Source organism: Narcine bancroftii, chromosome 1, assembly GCF_036971445.1.
Source record: "Narcine bancroftii isolate sNarBan1 chromosome 1, sNarBan1.hap1, whole genome shotgun sequence".
In the NCBI taxonomy this organism is placed as follows: Eukaryota; Metazoa; Chordata; class Chondrichthyes; order Torpediniformes; family Narcinidae; genus Narcine; species Narcine bancroftii.
The window spans coordinates 47,228,442-47,241,937 of NC_091469.1; the positions used below are offsets into that span (position 1 = coordinate 47,228,442).

Consider the following 13,496-nt stretch of genomic DNA (forward strand, 5'->3'; position numbering starts at 1 on the left):
AATAGTGATAAACACAAAAATTGTAAACACCAACTCAAAAATCCCAAGTTCTTGGTCTCATACTTCAGTAATTTTCTGCATCAGAGCTGAGAACATGGATGGAAGATACAACCAGTATAAAGAGGTGAGGGGCTCACACTGGTGCAGGTAGGCGATAAGTGGAACGACGTGAGGTGGGGGATAATGGGCAAATGCATAAAGGTGGGAAAGCAGGAAAGTTCAGAAACAGGCTACTGCAGAGAGGTGGAAACACATTAAGGAAGGAAAATATGGGCAGGTGGAGTCAAGTTTTTCGTGGAGAAAGGGGAAAGAGGAAGGAAGAAAGGGAAAACTTATATAAAACACGGAAGTCTGCAGATCTGCTGTAATGTGAATAAATGGCAGAGTAGGCTTGAGAGTTAATGGGAAGGTCATAGATAATTAAAATAGTACCAAAAATGAGTAAAACACAAAAGTCCGCAGACGACATAATTGAAGTAAAAGCACAATGCTGGAGAGGCTCAGTTGGTCAAACAGTACTTTATATAGCAAAGATAAAGATATCTAACCAACGTTTTGGGCTGGAGTCCTTCATGGTATGAAACAAATGTAGGCAGGCACCTGAACAAAATGGTAGGGAGGAAGAGGAAGGAGTACAGTCCCAAAGGCAGGAGGTAATAGGTGGATAAAGAAGGGGGATGAGGGATAGTGCTGCGAATGGAGAGGGGAAGAGGTGGAGAGCTGGAGGAAAGAAGACAAAGGGAAAGGGAAGGGAGGAAGAATGAGAGTAGGCTAGCAGAAACCAGAGAAAATAATGTTAATACCATCCAGTTGGAGAATGATCAGAAGGAAAATCAAGTGTTGTTCTTCCAATTTATGGGTAGTCTTAGTGGGATAGTCATTAGGCCATGGACAGACATGTGATCATTGGACAGGCGCAGAATGGAAATGATTGGCCACTGGGCGATCCTTGTCACTGATACAGATGGAGCAAAGGTGCTCAGCAAAGCAATCTCCCAGTCTGCGCCTAGTGTCTCCAATATAGAGAAGGCCAAAAAGAGAGCACTGAATGCAGTAAATAACTCGCGCAGATACACAAATGAAGAGTGAAGTGTTGCTTCACTCGAAAGGACTGTTTGGTGGTGGTAAGGGAGGAGGTGTTACTGTATGAAGTTTTACTGTATGAGGGGCACTTCTTGTGGCCTATGGTGGGGAATTTGATGGTGAGGGATGAGTGGACAAGGGAGTCACAGAGGGAGTGGTTCCTATGGAAGGCAGAAAAGGGAAGATATGTCTAGTAGTGGGATCATGTTGTAGATGACAGAAATTACAGAGGATAATGTACTGGATGTGGATACTGGTGGGGTGGTAGATCAGGACAAGGGAAATTCTGTGTTTGTTACATCTGGGGGGGGCAAAGGGACCCAGGGCAAATTAGCGAGAAATGAAGGAAATGTAAGTGAGGCCGAGTTGATTGTGGAGGAGGGAAATCACATCTGTGGAAGGCGGCAGACATTTCAGAAGATCTGTACTGGAAGACCTCATCTTGGGAACAGATGTAGCCGCGACAGAAGCCACTTTCATGTGCATTCTCCACCAAGAATATGCCTGCAGAAGCGGATACAGCCCTGTTTAATGGTCTTTCATGTGGCAGCCCTGAAAGCACTGCGCTATCCACCTGAAAGGGACAGTTCCAGGAGAGGTGCCTCAGAGTGTACTCCTACTCCTGTCAGCGCAGGATGTTGGGGCAGGGGCGGCTGGCGCGGAATGTCGGGGCTGTCAGGCGCGGGGATTTGGGTCGCCGGCGGATTGTCATCAGCCCGCCACCTAGTAGCCACTTTCAGGCGGCTGCTTTCAGGTGCCTCGGAGTGTTGCTCAGATGCGGAGATTATACCTCCTAGAGGGGGGTTTGTGAATTCGCCTCCAAGCCGCATCAGGCTCTTTCAGGTGGCCTCCCGACAGCCTCATTCCGATAGAATATACGGCTTTACATCGGGGTATTCTGGCCACCTGTAAGAGGCTAGAGAAATTGAGAGAAGGGAACAGAATACTTGCAGGGGACAGGGTGTAAGGAAGTTAATAGGTTTGTAAAGTATGTCTGTGGAAAGCTTGTCTCCCGAGATGGAGATATCAAGAAAGGGGAAAGTGTTGCTGGTGATGGACCAAGTAAATTTAAGATTGGGGTGGATATTGGCAGCAAAGTGAATAAAGTTGACGAGCTCATCATGGCTACATGTGGCAGCCCCAATGTGGGTCAATATAGCAGAGGCAGAGTTGAGGGGACTTGCCTGTGTAGGCTTGCAGCATGGATTGCTCCATGGGCAAGCATAGCTGGGTCCCATGCAGCTACCCATGGCTACTCCTTTGATATGAAGAAAGTGGGATGAGTCAAAGGAGAAGTTATTAAAACTGAGAACAAGTTCTGCCAGTTGGAGGAGGGTGGTCATAGAGGGTGACTGGTCAGGTCTCTTGTCAATAAAAAAACAAAGGGCTTTGAGGTCTTCTGCAAGGGGGATGGAGGTATAAAAAAGGATTTGACATCCATAGTGAAAATGAAAGTCATTGAAGAGATGCAAGATATTGCCAATGTAGTGTAGGTGGAGTGGAATTAAACAGGGGAGAAAAGGTATAGTTGAGGCAAGATGATACTTGTTTGGTGGGGCAAAAGCAAGAGGAAACAATACTCATATAATTTGGTTTATGCATCTTGGGTAAGAGGTCGAACTAGGCAGTGGGGGGATGAGAAACAATGATTGGGAGGCCCTGGAAGGGAGGTGACCAGAGGTGATAAGGTCAGAGATGGTGTTGCAGACGGTGGCTTGATATGCAGTGGTGGGGTTCTGTGGAAGGGGTAAATAGGAGAAGGAGTCTGACACTCTTGACTGGCCTTGGCGAGGTAGGATCAGCCCACAACAGCACCACCCTTATCTGCGGGTTTGATAGTGAGGTTGGGATTGATGCGGAGAGAGCGTTTGGAGGAGGTGAGATTGGACTGTTAGAGGGGAGTGGTGAAGTTGAGAGTTGATGTCTCAACGGCTGTTGGAAATAAAAATATCCAGATCACGCTGCTGGCCAGGACGAGGTGTACAAGAAGAGGAAGAAGGCTTAAAGCAGGAGAGGGGGTCTTGGGTGGAGGGGGAGGATGGGGGGTGGACTGTCACAGTCATGGAAGTAGACCTGGAGATGGAGGTGACAGAGGAAGAGTTCAACATCGTGGTGTGCACGCAACTCATTAAGGTGAGGGCTGAGGGGAACAAAGGTAAGACCTCTACTGAGGAACAAGTGCTCCATCTCAGAAAGGGGAGATCAGAGGGGATGGTAAAGACCAACCAGGAATCTAAAGTGGGAGTCGGAGTGGTGGATGGTCATGGAGATAGAGGGTTGAGGCAGTCAGATGAAAAGAGGTGAGGGAGATCATAGAGGGAAGTGAAGGGGGAGGGTAAGGGGGGGTTGGAGGATTGTGGGGGTCAGAGGGGGTGGGGAGGTCGGAGGAGAGGTAGGGGTGGGGAGGTCAGTGGAGCCAAGAGGTCGGGGACTCAAGGGCAAGAGGGTGGGGGGATCAAAGGGGAGAGATGGTGGGTGGGTGGGGGGAGATCAGAGGGGAGAGCCGGGGGTGGGGGATCAGAGGGGAGAGGCGGGGGCATCGGTGGGGAGACCCGGGGGAAGGGTGGGGGGATCAGAGGGGAGACCCTGGGGGCGGGGGGGTGGGGGAAGATGGGATATAGTAGAGGACCGTGACAGAGGTGCACCAAAGAAAAGGTACAAGGACTGCCTAAAGAAACCTCTTGGTGCCTGCCACATTGACCACCGCCAGTGGGCTGATAACGCCTCAAACCGTGCATCTTGGCGCCTCACAGTTTGGCGGGCAGCAACCTCCTTTGAAGAAGACCGCAGAGCCCACCTCACTGACAAAAGGCAAAGGAGGAAAAACCCAACACCCAACCCCAACCAACCAATTTTCCCCTGCAACCGCTGCAACCGTGTCTGCCTGTCCCGCATCGGACTTGTCAGCCACAAACGAACCTGCAGCTGACGTGGACTTTTTACCCCCTCCATAAATCTTCGTCCGCGAAGCCAAGCCAAAGAAGGGAGGACAGGAGAGGGTGTAAGGGTGGGGGAGAATGATCCTGTGGGATACAGCAGGGAGGTTGGGACAGTGGTATATGTCTGTGTCATTGGGAGCCACATGGTGAGAGTCAGCATTGCAGGCTCTGGCCTGAGAATATTCAAGGTCCAGGCTGGAGATCGCGGTCAATGTGTCGGGAACTCCGGTCAGCTGGCAGCCATAGGGTTTTGGCTTGAACAGTTAAGGAAGGTAATAAGTAGAACCAGACTTTGGAGGGATAATAGATGAAATCAAATGGGGAAAGAGATAGGAAATTGAGGCCATGGGAGACAACTAGTTGCAGGGAAAAGTCAGAGAAAGTTATCCCATCATTCAGGGACTCCAACAGCCCTCCCAGTCAATGCAGATATTCTCATGCACCTCCTCTGAACTTGTAATTGTTGGCATTTCAAGACCATGCATCAGGCCTGGATGTGGAGGGAGAAGAGAGCCACTATAAAGAAAGAGGGGGAGGGTTGAGACAGGGACTGATAGATGACAGTGAACCAAGGATGAATGGTAATTGGGAGACTGAGGCAGGCGGGTGATAGGAGGAAGGTTAAAAAAAATGAAACCAGTTGAGGGAGGGTGAAGATGTAGACACAAGTTGATGGGGACTCAAAGGGTACAAGTATTGAAATATGAAATGGAAGGAAGGTGATAACAGGAACCATCAAAGTGGTGATGAAGACAGATGGAACCAGATACAAATGGAGATGATAAATAAACATTGAGCTGCTGGAGGAACTCAGCAGGTCAGACAGCATGGATGGAAGTGGTCAGTTAACAGTTTGGGTCAGAACCATTCGCAAAACTAAAGTGCAAAGGAGAGACAGCAACTACATCAAAGGGGTGAAAGAAGCTGGAGAGAAACACCAGTGATAGAATATTAAACAGAAAGGGGGGAAATGAAGACCATGGGAGGAAAGATTAGAGATAAAGTTAGAACAGACAACGGATAAGTTACAGGTTCAGGCTTTATCAGGGGGTGAATCCCCATTTAATAAAGAAATGAGACATTTCAGATGTTCTGGAGTGGAATGATTCTTTCAGGGAATAGAAATAGTAAAGTTAAAGGAATTGGTAGAAAGAGATGGCATCCTTACAAGAGCCAGGGTGAGAAGAGGTATAATCTAGGTAACTGTGGGATTGGTATCTGGATAGTTTCCTGAGATGGAGACAGGAGTCCAGGAAGGGGATAGAGGTGTCTGAAAAAGTTCAAGGAAATTTAATGGAAGGGTGAAAGTCGACAGTGAAGTTAATGAAATTGTTGAATTCTGCAATGGTGCAAGAGGTAGCACCAATGTCAATGCAGCAGAAGAAGAGTTAGACAGTAGTACCTGAGTAGAATTAGGGCAAAGATGGTTCCATATAAGAAAAACACAAGGACAGCTAGGGCCAAGGCACGTGCCCATGGCTGCACTCTGGATTTGGAGGAAATAAGAGGAGTTGAAGTAGAAGCTGTTAAGGACAAGGACAAGTTTAGCAAAGCAAGAGAAGTATTAATAGATGGCGAATGAATGGCACTATGTTCAAGAAAGTAGAGGGCCACAGAAGCCTTTCTGATAGGAAAATGGATTTGTAAAAGGACTGCACATCCATGGTGAAAATAAGGCAGCTGGGACCTGAAAATTTAAATTCTTCAAAGAGGTGGAGGGTAAGAATAGGACTGGATGAGGGGAGACAGGATGGTGCTGAGGTATCATGAGAGGTACTTGGTGGGGCAGGAGCAGGCAAAAACAGTGTCTACCAGGATAATTCTTTTTGTGTAATTTGGTGGGAGAAAGCAGGCAATGACGGCTTGGGGAATTAACAATGGTGGTGGGGAAATGAGGATATGTTGTACCTGGATAGACTGAGGGGGTAAAAGAGTGATTAGGGTGGGAGAGGGCTATGTGGCAGAGAAAAAAAATGGGAGAGAAAGGGGCACAGGAGGGAAGGGAGATCTGAAATTGTAAAATTCACTGGTTCATACTAAATAAAATCTGCTGTAGGAAATCAGCAGGTCAAGCAGCATCAGTGGCAGAAAAAGAATGGTCAACATTTCTAGCCAAAACATGACCTTGAGCACTTCTTCCATTGCCTCCATGCCTATTTCTTTATTAAGCAGTTCTCACCCCTCATGGATTATCCCTTCTTGAATCTTCAGTTGGACACCCTCTTCATGTCTTTTACCCTCTCTTGACCTTTTCATTTCTAATTGCTGATGTGACATCCACTGCCTGGACTTCTCCACTCCTCTCACCATCTCTGAAGGTACAACACTGTACTCTCTTCAGACTGACTCCAACTTTGTTATCAAACTCACAAAGGATATGCCACAGTGGTCTGCTAGACTGTCCTCTACCTTGCCACAGCCAGATGCCAGCTCTCAGATACTTCTTCAAACCTACCTCTGGACCAAAACCCTACTGCCTCAATCCCACACTTGCTGTCTCACGTGAGATCCACGAACAGGACTGTCCTAGCAGGTTCATTGTTTCCATCTGCTCTTGCCCCACCAAGCTCATAACTTAACTCCACCCCCTCTCTCCTCATCAGTCTCTTAGCATTTATATCCAGGATATCTCCCATGCCCTTCACTCTGACAATTTCCAATTCTCTGGTCCCCACCCTCTCATCTTCACCATGGATGTCCTGTCTCTATATAGCTCCATCTCCATCAGGCACATCTGTGCTTCTTCCTGGAACAACGTTCTGACCAGTATCCTTCCACCAAGTCTCATTCACCTGGTAGAACTTGTTCCCACCACCCTACCAACTTTTCCTTCATTATGGATAGCGTCACTGGAGCTGCTTCCTGCACCCATGCAGGAATGTATGGACTTTAATTGACTTTGCTACTAACCTCCACCCCCTCTGAAATTCACTTGGACCATTTCTGATACTTCCCCCAATTTTCTACATTTCTCTCTTCATTTCAAGAAACAATCTATAGCCTGGCATTCACTACAAACCCAATGATGCCCACAGCCTCCTCTCTCCCACTCTCCTAAAAGGGTGCCATTCACTTTATCCCAGTTTCTCTGCCTTCACCACATTTGCTGTCAGGACAAGGGCTTGCATTCCAAGACATCTTTTATGTACTTTTTTTTCAAGCAACATGGTTTCCCTTCTACAGTGGTCAATGGAGAAATCTCTCCCACATTTCCTTCATCTCTCTGAGTTTCAATCGTACCCTCCCTCCTTCAAACAGAACAAGGATAGGGTTCTTCATATCCTCACCTTCACCCCACTAGCCTCCATCATTTTCACCAGCAACTAAACCTCACCATCACACACATCTTCACCTCCCCACTCCTTTCCATTTTCAGAAGGAATCGCTCTCAGTGATTTCTGTGTCTGCTCATCCCTCCCCACCCACCTTAGTAACCTCTGGTAATTTCCCCTGTACCTGCAGGAAGTGCAATGCTTGCTTTTACATCACCTCCTTTCCAGGGTCCTAAACAGGCCTTCACACGAGGTGCACCTCCTCTCAACTCATCAACTGCATTCAGTGCTGCTCATGTGGCCTCCTCTCCACCAGTGAGACCAAAGGCAGATTTGGGGACCGTTTCGCGGAGCAAAGATGCTCTGTCCACAACGCCTTGGCCCACCGATCAACGACCAGCCTTACCCCCCCCCCCCCCCACCCCACCCCACTTCCCCTCGCCACTCAGTTCTGATGCGGCCCCTCACCCCGAAACGTGCACAGCAACCATTCCCGTGCAGATGTTGCTCAACCCACTGTTTGTCCAGCAGTTTGCTTCGAACTGCTTAGTCTCTGGGCAAGGTCCGAAACCTGCAATGGACGCTGGCTGCAACAACCCTGGGCTGACAGGTCTTGTCATTCGGCCAGCCCGGTGGCACGTGACCGCTCCCCTGTCCCGGGAGCCGGGAGAGGGGGTGACGGTGATGAGGGGTCGAGTGACCAGACACCACGTGCGGTTGATCGGTGGAGGGGACTGGAGGCCAGGCCGCAAGCATCAGCGCCGAGACAGACTCTCCACGCGGCCGGCCCGTTTCTTTTGACTGTTCACACGCCTCGGTCCCACCAGCGTGTTCGACGGGCCGCTTGACAAGGCACTTTACCCCGCAGACACTTACCCGGTTCTCGCAGGAACAAGCCGCTCAGCCGTCCCGGCCGCTCTCACGCGCCACCATCTCAGCTGGCCGACCAAAGCACACCATTGGTGCCGGCAACAAGAGCCAGCCTCCGAAGCAGCTAACCGACCATGACATTTCCCTCGATTCGCGATCGCTCCGGGCCGTCGTGCATATTGAACTCGTCTCGGGGAAATGAGTTAACAATTTTAAACGGAACTGGGATTTTGGCCCAGTGAACCAAGTAAGAGGATGTCGCGGCGTTGCAAGGACTGAAATATATGAGAGCATCTGCACCCATCTCCGAAGGTAACTCGTTCCCCATTTCATCCATGCTCCGGATCCAAAAAAAATGTTCTTTCACTCTTCCATTCTTTCCGTGAATTTAAGCATTCTGGTTTTAGCCACGTCTGGTCAGAGGAACAACTTTCACTACCTCAATAGGATCTCGCCACCAAGCACATCTTCACCTTTCCACGGTGTAGCACGACCGATTAACCACACTGGACTAGAAGTGGTGATGAATAGGCTTTAATCACCATAAATGGTCAGCACGTCTCACTTGTTGCTGGCCGAATTCCAAGGCAGGTCCTGAGGGAGGGGTTTGGATGGAACAGCCTCCATGGGGATGCTGAGGGGAGGAGTCTCAGGTACAGGGGTGGGTCCATACATCCAGATAGTGTTATTTGCAATACAGTGGTTCCACCACTTTCACCCCTTCTTTTAAAACGGCGGGAATAAAATGGATCATTGTCCACTACGGGTTCAGTCTGTCCGGTGGTCTCGTCTGTCGTTGTGACTGTTGCAGTGCCGGCTGTGGCTCAGCTGGTGTTTTGCGCGACAGGCCAGGTCTCTGGTGGCTGAGAGAGTTTAATAGGACTGTGGGGTTGTTCGGTCTGAGGTTGGGATGGGGCGCCGGATGGCCGGTTACATCACCGGTGGTCGTGGTGGGAGGGAATGATTGGTCGATTGTGAGGGGGGTTCCTGCATGGACCAGGTCCAAGGTGGAAACCGTGTCCACCCTTGATGCGTGAATGCTGCTTGGGCTTCTGCCGAAGTGGGTAGGGTGGTTGAGGCGGCCGTCGACTTCGAATGCAGTGTATTAGCTGTCCACCAGGCAGATCGGGAGTTGGTGTTGAGAAGTCTCGGTACTTGGGTGATCTCATTCACCTTGTCTGTGATGCGGGGTAGGGGGAGGGCATCCAGTTGAGTAAATTGGTTTATTGTCTGACTGCAGTCTATGGCCATGCGGGGTTTCTCTTTGCTTTTTCAACTATCATCTGTCCCCTCCAGGGGCTGGTGCTGGGTTCTATGATCTTTTCAGCCAGAAGTCGTTTAACTTCTGCTTTAATGGAGGCTCTATCCCAGAGCTGTATCGTCTGCTCTTGCAGTTGGGGGTGAGGTTTTTGAACAGGGGTGGCGCTGGGACTGGAGGGTGAACAGGCTGCAGGTCATGTTTGGAGGGGAGGGTGGGTGGTTTAAAAATTGATAGTTGCGGACCCGAGAGGAGGGGTGGAGCCCGTCATATTCTGTTTGGATGCTTTTGAGTTGGCACTGAAAGCCCAGTCCCAGTATGACTGGTCTGCAGAGCTGTGGCATAATAAGAAGTTTAAAGTTCTTGTATTTAGTGTCACGCACAGTCAATGTCATGGTGCAGTTGCCATAAATCTCGTCCAAGCAGGATTTGGAGGCCAGAACAATTTTGCCCTTACCCAGAATCACCAAGAGGGAGTAGTGCTGTACTATGCTCAGGTGAATGAAGCTTTCCGTGCTCCTGGTATCAAAGAGATAGTTTGTGACGTGACTGTTTATCTTGGTGTCCATCATGGCCCTGTCTAGATGATGTGGGTTGTCCTGATTCGGGGTGATTGAACCCAATGTCTGGTCGCTGTCTAATTCACAGCTGTAGTACTGGTTTGGAGGTGCCCCCACCCAAGATGGCTGTCCCCATCCCACGCACGTGGCGCTGCTTCTTGCTGCTAGAAGAGATGCCAAAAGTGGTGCTGTCCCATTTTGCTGTCCCCATGGTCCTGCCAAGCCGTTCCCTGTGACTGGAAGTGGCGCCAGTTCAAGGTGACGGCGGCTGCCACCTGTATGCGACGCTGCTGGAAGAAGGTTGGGTCTTACATACCTTCCCGTGGTGCTCCTTCTACATGCAGGCAGAACATCGGATTTCAGGCCGGGCAGCTCCTACGAGGATGTTTAGCGTGGCTGCAGAAGTAGCGACCCACATCATCTATGGCTGCGGCAACGACTTGGGACCCTGCATCTCAAGATGGCAGCACCCATGCTCCCCACATGGCGGCCCAATTTCCAGAAGACAAGACCTCTGCATTTAGATGCACTCCCTCTCTCTCTCTCTCTCTCTCTCTCTCTCTCTCTCTCTCTCTCAATCAATTTAGCCAGGTCTACGATTTCCTGCAGGCTTCAATCGCCCTTTTCCAGGAGTCTCTGTCGGATGTGATCAGATTTGAATCCAACTCCACACGTGTCTCATATCAGTTCTTATAAGTGGATGGCAGCAGAGACATCGCCGCAGCCACAGGCTCACCCCAGCTCCCACAGGACCTGCATATATTAGTCCACCAACTCACCAGATGCTTGTCTATGACTGCCCAGAAGGTACCTGGCATAAATGACATTTTTCGGGGTCCAATACTGTCTCTGCAGGAGCTCCATGGTGGCCAAGTAAATATTGCAGTCTCTGATCTTTTGAAAAACATGGTGGCCAACCTGTGCAAAGAGCAGGTCCCGTTTATCTTCCTCACTGCACGTCGTTGCATCTCATGAATGCGTTCAGGCAGTGCAGCCATTGATCAAATTTGATGAAGGCCTCTGGTTCTTTAGGGTTGGTGTCCAGTTTATCTGTCCGTATTGCCTTGTCCATGACATGAAAATTATGGTGATTAAATTGTTGCACTATCATTTTTAAAAATATTTTATTTAAAATTTTAAATCACATTGAAAAATACATATATACAAGCATATTGATATCAAATTACATGTGAATATCAATTAACCACATAAGACTTAATGTTGTGATTAATAGGTTTTAAGCCCCATAAATCATAAGTACATCTCACATGTTGCTGGACCAATTCCAAGGCAGGTACTGTGGGAGGGGTTTTGGTGTAACAGCCTTTATAGGGATTCTGAGGGGAGGAGTCACAGGTTCATGGGGCAGGCCAGCCCATACAGTACATTCATACAGATAGTGCTAACAGCTAATCAGTGGTTCCACCCCACACAGGGACCATTTTCTCCTGGACTTCCTCATCCACTCATCCCTTCCCACTAATTTCCCTCCCTTGCAACATCAAGAAATGCAACATGTGCCCAATACCACCATTTGTCCTTCCTGTCGTTTATTGCATCCAGTCCTCCCAATGTGGCATCCTCTGTATCGGTGAGACTGAACACAGACTGGTAAATTGTTTCATTGAGTACCTTTGTCTGCTGCAATAGCAAGGATCTCCCAGTGGCCAACCATTTTAATTCCCCACACCATTATCACACTGACATGCCTATCTATGGGCTCATGCAGGACCAAACCAAGGCTACCTGTAAACTGGAGGAACACCACCTTGTATTCCATCAGGGCACTCCCCAACAAGTTGGCATTAACACTGACCTTTAGTTTCCATTGAACGTCTCCCCTTTCCATATCCCTCTGTCTCCTTCCCTCCAGCTTTCAAGCCCCTTTCCTCTCCATTCAGAGACCTATCGTCCCCCATCACTTCTCGGATGTTTGCTCTTCTACCCTTCCACCTGCATCCACCTGGTACCCTGTACTCCTCCCACTACCCCCTTCTCCCACTACCCCCTCCCCCCACCTTTTTATTCAGGTGCCTGTCTGTTTTTTGCTAATACCTTGACAAAGACTCCAGGCCTGACATGTTGGCTACCCTTACCCTTTAATTCCTATTAATGCTGTGTGACCTAATTGAGTTTCACCAGAAATGTGCATTGGATTTCTCACTATCTATCCATATTCTTTAGAATTTTGTATAACTCCGTTAGACCATCCACTCAACCTGCTCCACTCCAAGAAAAGCAAATCCAGTTTTTCATCAAAATAATTCATTTCAGACAATATCCTGATGAACCTCTTCAGGTACAATAATGACCTACACAGTGTACAGAACTGGAATTTTGTCAAAATGTAGCTTCACTAATGAGTTATACTCTCCCTTCTCCTGTAATCTATGAATTGATTTACATAGGCAAGAACCTCACACATTATGCTGCTACCTTTGGGTATTGTTTTGAACTTGTACACCTCAATCCCTCTGTTCCCATCACTTCCAGAGTTTCTACCATTCAATGTATATATCAAAGCCTTATTTACCCTCGCAAAATACATCAGATCACGTTTTTCAGATTTAAATTCAAAATCCCATTGTTTTGCTCTTCTTACAAACATATCGATGTAATTCCATAGCCAGGGAAAACACTTCTCAAAAACATCCCCAGTTTTGTGTAATCTTCAGATGTGTTTATGTGACATTCACATCCCAGCTTTGATTCATGCAATACAGTGAAAGTCACAAGCTTCCAATTGCAAAAAGCATCCCTTGGCCATCGGTGTGTGAAAATTGTCTCCTCCATTTCCCATTTCTCTACAAAACAGAAGTGACAACTGAAAACTAGTCCATTGACTGTGAAGGACTGTGTGTGTAAAATTCACTTTTTAAAATACAAAATCTTTCTTTATTTAAAAAAAACTATATGAGGGTTGCCTCATTTGAGGTAAATCTAAAGAAGTTACATTTTTGCAATGATATAATTCATTATATAATTTGACCATCTGATATTTTAACCCTATAATTATCCCATTAGCAACCACACTCCTTTGTAATTAAAATTTAAATTACAATTTCTTCTTTCATTTTTCCTCATTACTAAATGATCCACAGATTATTCCTTTCTTATTGTATTCATGCCACTTTAAATATTTACTGTGGTATCTTACCTCCTTGTCAAAATCCTGTAAGAAATAAATCAAGTTTTGTTCAAAACTGAAGCTTCCATTTCTGAAAATATAGAATGAAGAAAGAAACTATTTGCCTGGTCAAGCCTGAGTGTGCTCTTTGAAATGGCTCTCCAATTAGCCTCATTCTTACACTTACAAAATTTTGCTGAGATGGAAAGATGTGGTCCCTCCCACTCATACTCAATGGTTGATGGATGCGTGGCTTGTCTTTCTCTAGAAAAAAATTAGGTGTCCTACTACTGCAATGGATCTCAACTTTCTTTCTCTTTCGGGTCCTTAATTACTTTCAAAATTTGTAGATTAATTATCCATTTTCTTTTTACGAGTCCATAGTTA

General features: G+C 47.6%; 1 protein-coding gene across 4 annotated transcripts in view; it reads right to left on the reverse strand.

The window, feature by feature from the left end:
• zcchc7 (zinc finger, CCHC domain containing 7) overlaps positions 1 to 8,450 on the reverse strand; it is a 231,281-nt gene extending 222,831 nt beyond the window's left edge. The window contains exon 1 of one of the 4 annotated variants that reach the window (XM_069925879.1): positions 8,171 to 8,450. The gene's annotated coding sequence lies outside the window, so the exon portion shown is untranslated. Of the gene's footprint in view, positions 1 to 7,762; positions 8,135 to 8,170 lie in introns of those variants that run through there. The other 3 variants (XM_069925905.1, XM_069925899.1, XM_069925889.1) reach the window with 3 other exon arrangements.
• Positions 8,451 to 13,496: the final 5,046 nt, after the last annotated feature.